Source organism: Pteropus alecto, unplaced genomic scaffold (genome assembly GCF_000325575.1).
Source record: "Pteropus alecto unplaced genomic scaffold, ASM32557v1 scaffold101, whole genome shotgun sequence".
Lineage (NCBI taxonomy): Eukaryota > Metazoa > Chordata > Mammalia > Chiroptera > Pteropodidae > Pteropus > Pteropus alecto.
Window position 1 is genome coordinate 10770645 of NW_006432945.1, and position 8628 is coordinate 10779272.

The following is an 8628-nucleotide window of genomic DNA, read 5'->3' on the forward strand; positions in this document are numbered from 1 at the left end:
ACCACAGAGTCAATTCTGCCATATCTGTTGGGCAAAGCAAACCACAGGACCGGCCCAGATTCAAGGAAGAGGCCAAATGGACTACACATTCTGACGCACGTTGGATGTCACCATAAGTTAAACCTCTTTCTAAGGGAAAATGGTTTTAAAGTACAAAGTTGGATTCCAAATAAGTTACAGGTTTAGTAGCAAAAGTGAGAAAGTCTTGTTTAACTTGGCTATCGTTTTTCAGGTGACTTTGTCGTTATTGCTGCTCTGAAACAGTCTTATTTTCAAAAAAAAAGAAGAGTCATTTTTTTCATTGTGTGATTTTTATGTGTTGCAACTTACACATAACATTGAAAATCTCAGGGGTCTTCAATTTATCCTTTTGTTTTTTTTTTAAAGGCCTCTTCAAAGATCATCAAACAGTTTTGGAGAAACAGCGTATAAATTTCTGTTTTACTATCATCCTTTCCTCCATTCTCAGCCTTAATGTATTTGCAAATTAGAGGAAGACATTCTTCTTGTCTCACACTTTGAAAATACAACGTTACAGCCGGCCAACATCTCTTCCATGACAAGCGACAATGATCACCATCTTGAAGGTGTATGTCAAAGACACTATCTCTTTCCATTCTATAAAGTCAAATATCTCATTAAGAGCTTCTGCATGATTTCAGAAAACTGAAGTCACCACTTTTTGTTACAAAAGCCTCAATATCACAGGTAAACGCATCTTTTTTTTTTTTTTTTTTTTTTAGCAGTGTTGTGTGTAAGGTATGCAATTGCAGGATATTTAGCAGGTAAGATTTTTAAAACAATTTTACTTTGGTAAGAATTTTATAGACTGAAGAGAATTTGCCAACATTTACATTTCTATTGTCTGCTGAATATGTGAATAGATGAACAAAGTGCCGTTTGTCGAATAAGATATAAACAATTTTTTATTTTATGGATTCTGCTCCATCATTAAACTCTGCAAATCAGGAAGATGATTTGAAACTCTTTTTTTAAAATTCAAAATTCCTAAGAGCCCAGGATAACTTTTGCCATTGTTATTCCTGTGATCTGAGGCATCTCTTGACATACCGTAGAAGGCACAGTTGTTGTAGGACCTGTTAAGATCAGCTCATCGCTGCAGGGAGCGGGCCAACATATCTACTATTTAAATTCTCCCCTTTGTGTGCCAACAAAACATTTTAGTTGTGATCTCTGAATTAGGAAATGTAACTTTACTCAGTTTCATAGAACAATCAAGAAAAAGATAAAATAATGCATGTTAATCTGTGTTAGCTCCTTTGGTATGCCTGAGCTAATTCAGCGGCAAACTGTTTTAGATTGAGTACTGATGCCTTCGGGGGAGATAAAAAAAACTTTCGATTGATTTAGAAGTTCTTATCCTGTGCTTATGAGATTCTCAATGTCGGTGCTTTCACTTCCCTTTACCACGTTCAGTCCCAAATTCTTTCCCGCAAATTGTGCAGTCTGGCTATGTACTTCGTTTTGGTTATTTACTTCCCTGATCCTGTTATACGGGTCCTTCTGTCTACCTCTTATTAGAATAACAGTTGTTTAGCTTTCTTTTTCACTGATGTGCAGGTCATACTGGTGTAGGTGCTATAATTGTTCTGTGTTGTTACCTGAGTTTTTAGAAAATATTCAATACTCACAATGTTAAAAATTAAACTAGCACTATCTTGATACAAAGCACAATAGTTAATCCACGGGCAAAGCCAAAAATGGATTGTTACAAGGCACTTAAATTGCCCATTAAATTGCTTCACTCCAACCAAGGTGACAAAGGATGATCCCTTACTGTGAACCGATAATCAATGTTGTCAACATTAGCCCCAGGGGACAAAACAGCAACCAGCAACTACAGAAGGCAGAAGATTTGTGTTGGGGCCATTTAACACTAAAAACGGTATTGCTTTCAGCCTCTATTTTTGTGGGCTGCCACATGGCTTTTGTACCTTTCCCCAGATCTGCAGCAGTGAGGAAACCGGGATTTTTTCACGTCCTGGTGAAGAGTTTCCCATTACATGAGATCTTCAGTGCTAAAACCAGGACAGTCCCCAGAAAACTGGGAAGGACAGGGACTCTAGCACTGGCAGCAAGCCCTAAATATCAGAGACACATCAGCAAAGAGACTGGCAATGATCAATATTCAGAAATACATCCCTTTGAGACTGTAATATCATCTCTAACCAAAAACTAATTAATAAATTTGTCAGCATATATCAAAAAAAGCAGTAACCACTGAAGATAGACAGTGTTCATTCGTTAAACACAAGTCTTCTTAAAGTAATCTTGTTTCTTTTCTTGATAAGGTTATTAGATTAGTCAATGAGGGGAATTTTATAGACTATATACCTTGATTTTTTGGCAATGCATTTGAACTATTTGACAGTAAATTGCTGATGTGGTGTGCTATTATTTCTTAGTACATTATTGTGCATTTCTGATAAACATTCTCCTATATAATGACAATATAAACCACCAAAATCAGAAAATCAATATTCAAACATTGGCACCTTCTACTTTAGGTCCCATTTAAATTTTATGAAATGCCCCTTGGAATGGTTTCCGTAGTGTAGTGGTTATCACGTTCGCCTCACGCAATGTCCCTGAGGACAGACCTGTCCAGGAGCATGTGCTGTCTTCAGGTCATGATGCCTCTTCAGTCCCTTTTGCCCTGAAATGGTTCCCCAGTCTTCTCCTGACTTTCATGGTGCACTTTTACAAATTCCAGAATTGTTATTTTGTAGAATGGCTCTCATTAGGGATTTCAATGTTTTCTTATGATTAAAATATAGATTTTTCATCTTGGGTAGGAATATGCATGTTCTTTCCTTGCCAATCAGCTGGAGCAAGATTTTGATTAGTCCCATAATGATGTTGTTTATTTTGATCACTTAAGATGGTGTCTGTCAGTCTTCTCCACTGTAAAGTGTCTCTTTATTAATAAGTACTTATTAATAAGTGATTTGTGGGTAGGTACTTTGAAACATACGACTCATGACTTAAACTTTCGAATTATTTATATACTAATGTATATCAGTATGGACACATTTCCTATTTTATTCAGTAATTTTCTCTTTCCATATCTGTAATATCCTTCTCCAATAGTGAGAAACCTGGATATCTCATTATCCTGAATGTATTTACTTTTGTCATAATTATTTATTTTGCCCCACCATTCTCTGAGCATTTCCTTGCCTCTGGCATAGCCTTTGAGTCAGCTATATTCTCACACAAGACCTGTTTCAGTCCATTCCTCGAAGGAGCCCTGATTCCTTTTAGTAGGGAATGGTATTTAGAAGCCAAGATTTGGGCACTAGATGTGCTGTTGCTATTGGGATGTTGCTGATCTTAAATCCTTTTATGGACACAAGTAGGAAATATTTTATATTTTAAGTTATATATATTATATTTTATAATTATAAATAAATACGGGTATACATTTCCACCTATACAAGTAAACAAACTATGAATACCCGCAGGGTGGGCTTTGGAGGCATGAGGTCTATGTGGTTGCACAGGGCCTCACGCTTAGAAGGCCCTGGGTTTGGTTTAATGCTCTGCTCTCACCATCTTGAGATTCTTAATTTTGAACAGGGGCCCCTATATTTCCATTTTGCACCAGGCCACTTAAATTAATAAATAGTTAGTTTTGAATACACCCAAATCTTTGATTATAATGCAACATCATAAGGGTTCTTTTAGTTTTCTTCTCTTTCTATATCTATAACTCCTTTCTCTAACAGTGAGAAACCCAGCTGACATACCAAATAACTTTACTTACTTGATCACCCCCGCTTTGTATGTAACAAATCTCCCATGACTTCTGTCGCTTCTTCTCCACCTGTGGATGCACTCACAACGGTTAGGCTCTGACACCCCACGGTGGGCCACCCCTTCCACATGGTTGCCCTCCTCACCCTGTGCAGGTTCTGACAGCTCATGCAAGGCTGTTGCTCCATGGTGTTGCCCCCTTCACCCCACCTGGGCTCTGACACTCCTCCCCGCCCCTGGCTGTTTGTCCTCCTAATGTGGACCCTCCTTCACCCTTCTGGGCTCTGACAATCCATTCTGAGCTGCCAGTCTGTAGGTACGGTGCTTAAACAAACAAGCAAACAAGTAGATATAGACTGAAATAAATATGAGTGTATCACAAGAATAAGTATTGCTTCCTAAATTTTTAAAAATTTCAGTCACATATCAATGTGTGTGTGCATGCACAACATATATGGGTGTGTAGAAGTGGACTGTAATGTAAAATATGTTTTACTGCAGAGCAGGGTAAAATAAAATTCAAAAACCACTTTTATATATAGTGTGATCTCAATTTTGCTCTGAAAAAGTGAACTCCTTGCCCCACACACAGTGATTTTGTGAGGCAACAGATGTATGCTTACATGATTAGCCCAAGGCCACATACCTAGTTAATGCTTATAAAAAAGAATAAGACCCTGTGGAAGACTGAAAACATGGCCATATTTTGCTAGTCCTCCTATTAAGAGGTGGAGTCTAGTTCCCCACCCTTTAAATCTGGGCTGGCCCTGTGACTTACTTTGACTAACAGAATGTGGTAGAAGTGATGTTGTGAGTCTTGGATCTTAGGCCTCAAGAGTTCATGCAGCTTCTGCTCTTGCTCGCTTAGAATCCTGAGACCACCATGCTGTAAGAAAGCTCAGTTTGGTGGGCTGGATTTGTTTCCCCAAGTTTGTATGTTGACGTCTTAACACCCAGTACTTCAAAATACGATCGTATTTGGAAATAGGGTCTTTACAGAGGTAATCAGGTTAAAGTCAAGTCATCAGGCGGGCCCTTATCCAACATGATTGATATTCTCATAAAAGGGGAAATGTGGACACGGACGTACACACACTGGGAGAATGCCAAGCGAAGATGAAGGCAGAGACAGGAGAGATGCATCAGCACACCAAGGAACAACAAACATCACCAGCAAACCTGCAGAGAGGTACTAGGAGAGAGGCAGAGATCGGATTCTTCCTGGCAGCCCTCTGAAGGAATCAGCCCTGCTGACATCGGGATCTTGGAGTTCTAGCCTCCAGACTGTGCATCAATAAATTTCTGTTGTTTTAAGTCACCCTGTCTGTGGTACTTTGGCAGCCATAGCAAACTCATACACCTGTCATTCTCCAACAGGTCAGATTATTTGTATGAGTTTGCCGGGGCTGCCATAGCAGAGTACCACACACAGGGGGACTTAAAACAACAGAAATTTACTTTCTCATAGTTCTCGAGGCTGAAGTCTGAGGTCAAGGTGTTGGCAAGGTTGGTTTCTTCTGAGACCTCTCCTTGGTATGTAGATGGCTGTCTTCTCCTGTGTCTTCACAGTATCTTCTCTGTGCACGTATGTGTGTGTCCAAACTTCCTCTTCTTAGGATACCAGAGTACTGGATTAGGACTCACCCTAATAACCTCATTTAAACTTAATCACCTCTTTAAAGAGTCTATCTTCACATACAGTCACATTGTGATGTCCTAGGGGTGAGGGCTTTGACATAAGAGTGGAGGGGATAAGACGCAATTCAGCCCATAACAAGAGGCCATATGGAGGAGAACCAAGCAGCACTAACTGACCCGTCTGTGCATGAGGCCATTATGAACCTTCCAGTTCAGCTGACCCTCTAGCTGAATGCTGCTATTTGGGTGAGCCTAGGTGAGATCAGCAAACTTGTCCAGCCAAGCCACAGAATTGCAAGAAGTAATAAATCACTGTTGTTTTTAAGCCACTAGGTTTGAGGATGGTTTGTTACGCAGCAATAGATAACTGAAAAAACCTCATTTGACATAAATTCTAAGCCAGGCCCATTGACAGGCTACATGTTAAACGGATTGTTTAGTCGGCTATTTCATTATTACCATAGAAAAGGAGTACTAATTTATTAACTTAAAATGAATAGATGTTATTATTGCTACTGGTAACATTTATAAAGCACTTTGCCAATTGTTTGAAATAGCCCCTTAATAACTTATAAAGTTTTTAAATCAAAGATATATTGAATCATAGACCCTTGGGAGTTAAGAGGAACAACAAGAGGTCATTTAATAATCCATCTCCTTATCTTCAAAGAGAATGACTTATTCTATCCCAGCCAGATAAGAATCATCCTCTTCCTCCTGATTGTCATCCAAAAAAACTTTTAAAGTGTGGATCTATAAATGAGACTGTATTTGGCACTCTGCAGTCCTTTAAAGATTTAATACAACAATGCAGAGAAAAACCACACATAAACAAAATTCAAAGTACTGCATGCACAAACAGCTTAAAAGGAATGGATAAAAATATGTGGTATATATACAATAGAATATTATTCAGCCATGAGAAAGAAGAAAATCCTGTCGTTTGCAACAACATAGATTCACTTTGCGGACATTTTGCTAAGTGAAGTAAGGCACACAGGGAAAGACAAATACTGTATGATATTTAGATTCCACTTATATGTGGAATCTAAAACAAGTCAAACTCACAGAAACAGGCTAGAATGGTGGTTAGCGGGGGCTGGGGCTGAGGGAAATGGGGAGATGTTGGTCAAAGGGTATAAAGTTAGTTATAAGATGAGTAAGTTCTGGGGATCTGATGTACAGCATGGTGGTTATAGCTAATAGTTTGTATTATGCTAAGGGAGTGTATCTTAAATGTTCTCACCACAAAAAAAGAAATGATAGTTATTGACTTGGTAGAGATATTAGCTAAAGATATGGTGATAATCATTTTGCAATATATAAGTGTATCAAATCAACATGTCGTACACCTTAACCTTAATGATATTTGCCAATAAAACTTGAAAAAAATGCTACATTGTCTATGGCCATGCCACCCTGAACAAACCCGATCCCGTCTGATCTCGGAGCTAAGCAGGGTCAGGCCTGGTTAGTACTTGGATGGGAGACCACCTAGGAAGACCAGGTGCTGTAGCCGTAAAAAATAAAAAAATAAAGGACTGGAAGCTGACAAGGTCCTTGCAATCTGTGAGGTCAACCAAGGGTTGCCTCGCCTACAAAAGAAAAGAAAAAATGCTACATATAAAATGACTTTTTTTTCCCAATTTACCTACATAAACATTGTAACCCATGTAGATAATAAAGACAGAGATAAACGTAACTATATGAGACTATGCATGTATACAAGTCAAAAAGATTTAGGGAAGCATGACAGCTCTCAAATATTTGAAGGGCTGTTGTGTGGAAAGTTAGCTTTGTTCCGTGCGGTGAATTAGGTGGAGGTTTCAGGGAGCCATGTGCCATTTTAGCTTTAGGAAGAATTTCTTTTAACAATTGGAAAATTTCAAAATAAATGGGCTCCCTTGTTGGAGTTATTATAGAGGGAATTCCAGATTAGCCCAGATGACCCCTAAAGTTCTTTTCAACCCTATGACACTGAGCTGCGTGTCAAAATTAAACACATTCAGGGAGATGTAGAGGAAGGTAATTGAATTTTCTAGGCAAGGAATTGTTATTAGAAGTGCTGGTTTTAGGTATGGATTGAATCGAGTTCAGGGAAACTGTTACGTCTCTATGGATAAGTGTGAGATTTTCTTATGAAGGAGGCAGGATCTGAGTAGAATCCTAAATACCATAAGGGGAGTCACTTGGGAGCCATATTGGGAAGAATATGATTATTGCAGAAATCCTAGTTATAAAAGAAGACATCTCAGATAGGCTAATTGGATAAAGCATATATTTGTCACAGGAGGGACGAGGGTTTGAGGAGATGGACATTAGGCAATTATAATCCAAGATATCCTGGAAAATAATTTGAAGCCTTAGGTGAAAAAGTTAGATATTGTATGTAATGAAGGGGAGGGAAGCATGGTTGAAGCAGTGAGGAAGAAATAGTTTTCTTTTAGTGACATTGCTTGGCACTAAAGATTTGGAATCTAGGAAGAAAAGGCTGGTAACAGGAGAATCCAGCATAGGGGACCTGAGTCTAAACGAACACTGTGTCCATGCAGATGTACAGAAAGGAGATATGGGAGATAATATAAGAATGTGGCCATAGCCAGGAAATGCAGACTGGTAAGAAGATAAGATCAGTGAAGTGTGTGGCTCACAAGCTCCTTGCGTCTGGAAGTAGTAGTATTATTCTGAGGAAGATTAAGATGAGCATCTGTGTCTTTAGTATGCTTTGTTGGTGTTGGTGATGTGTCTGATCTTTTATGTCAGTTCCTGGCCATCACTCAAGTGAGGCTGTTTCTGTGCTACTGTGCACCATCCCCGCTACTTTTTTCTCCTGGTTTTTGCAGCTGTCGGGAGCTCATAGCTGCCTTCAATTCAGGTTAGATGGTGCGAGTTAGGATTGTTTTAAATGTTTAAATGTAATTCTCAGGCAAGTCATTTTTGCTTGGTTATATTGAGATGAAACAGTTTCCCACACCTAATTACCCAGGTTTCTTTGTACGCTGTCATCCCCTCTGATTCTGAAAGTTCCCATTTCACTTTGAAAAAGAAAGAATGGAAAACATCTACAAGATAATGCATGTATCTCAAGTCTCTTCTTTCAGTATATTTGCTTTAGCCTAGATAGAATCTTAAGAATCAGTGGTAGAGGAATCTTCATATGCAAAACAAAGGTCTTATGTAATCGTTCACATGTGCCGGTAGCTGGTGATAACC

General features: G+C 38.9%; 1 pseudogene; it reads left to right on the top strand.

The window, feature by feature from the left end:
• Window positions 1-6816: 6816 nt before the first annotated feature.
• LOC112476557 lies at window positions 6817-6934 on the top strand (annotated as a pseudogene).
• Window positions 6935-8628: the final 1694 nt, after the last annotated feature.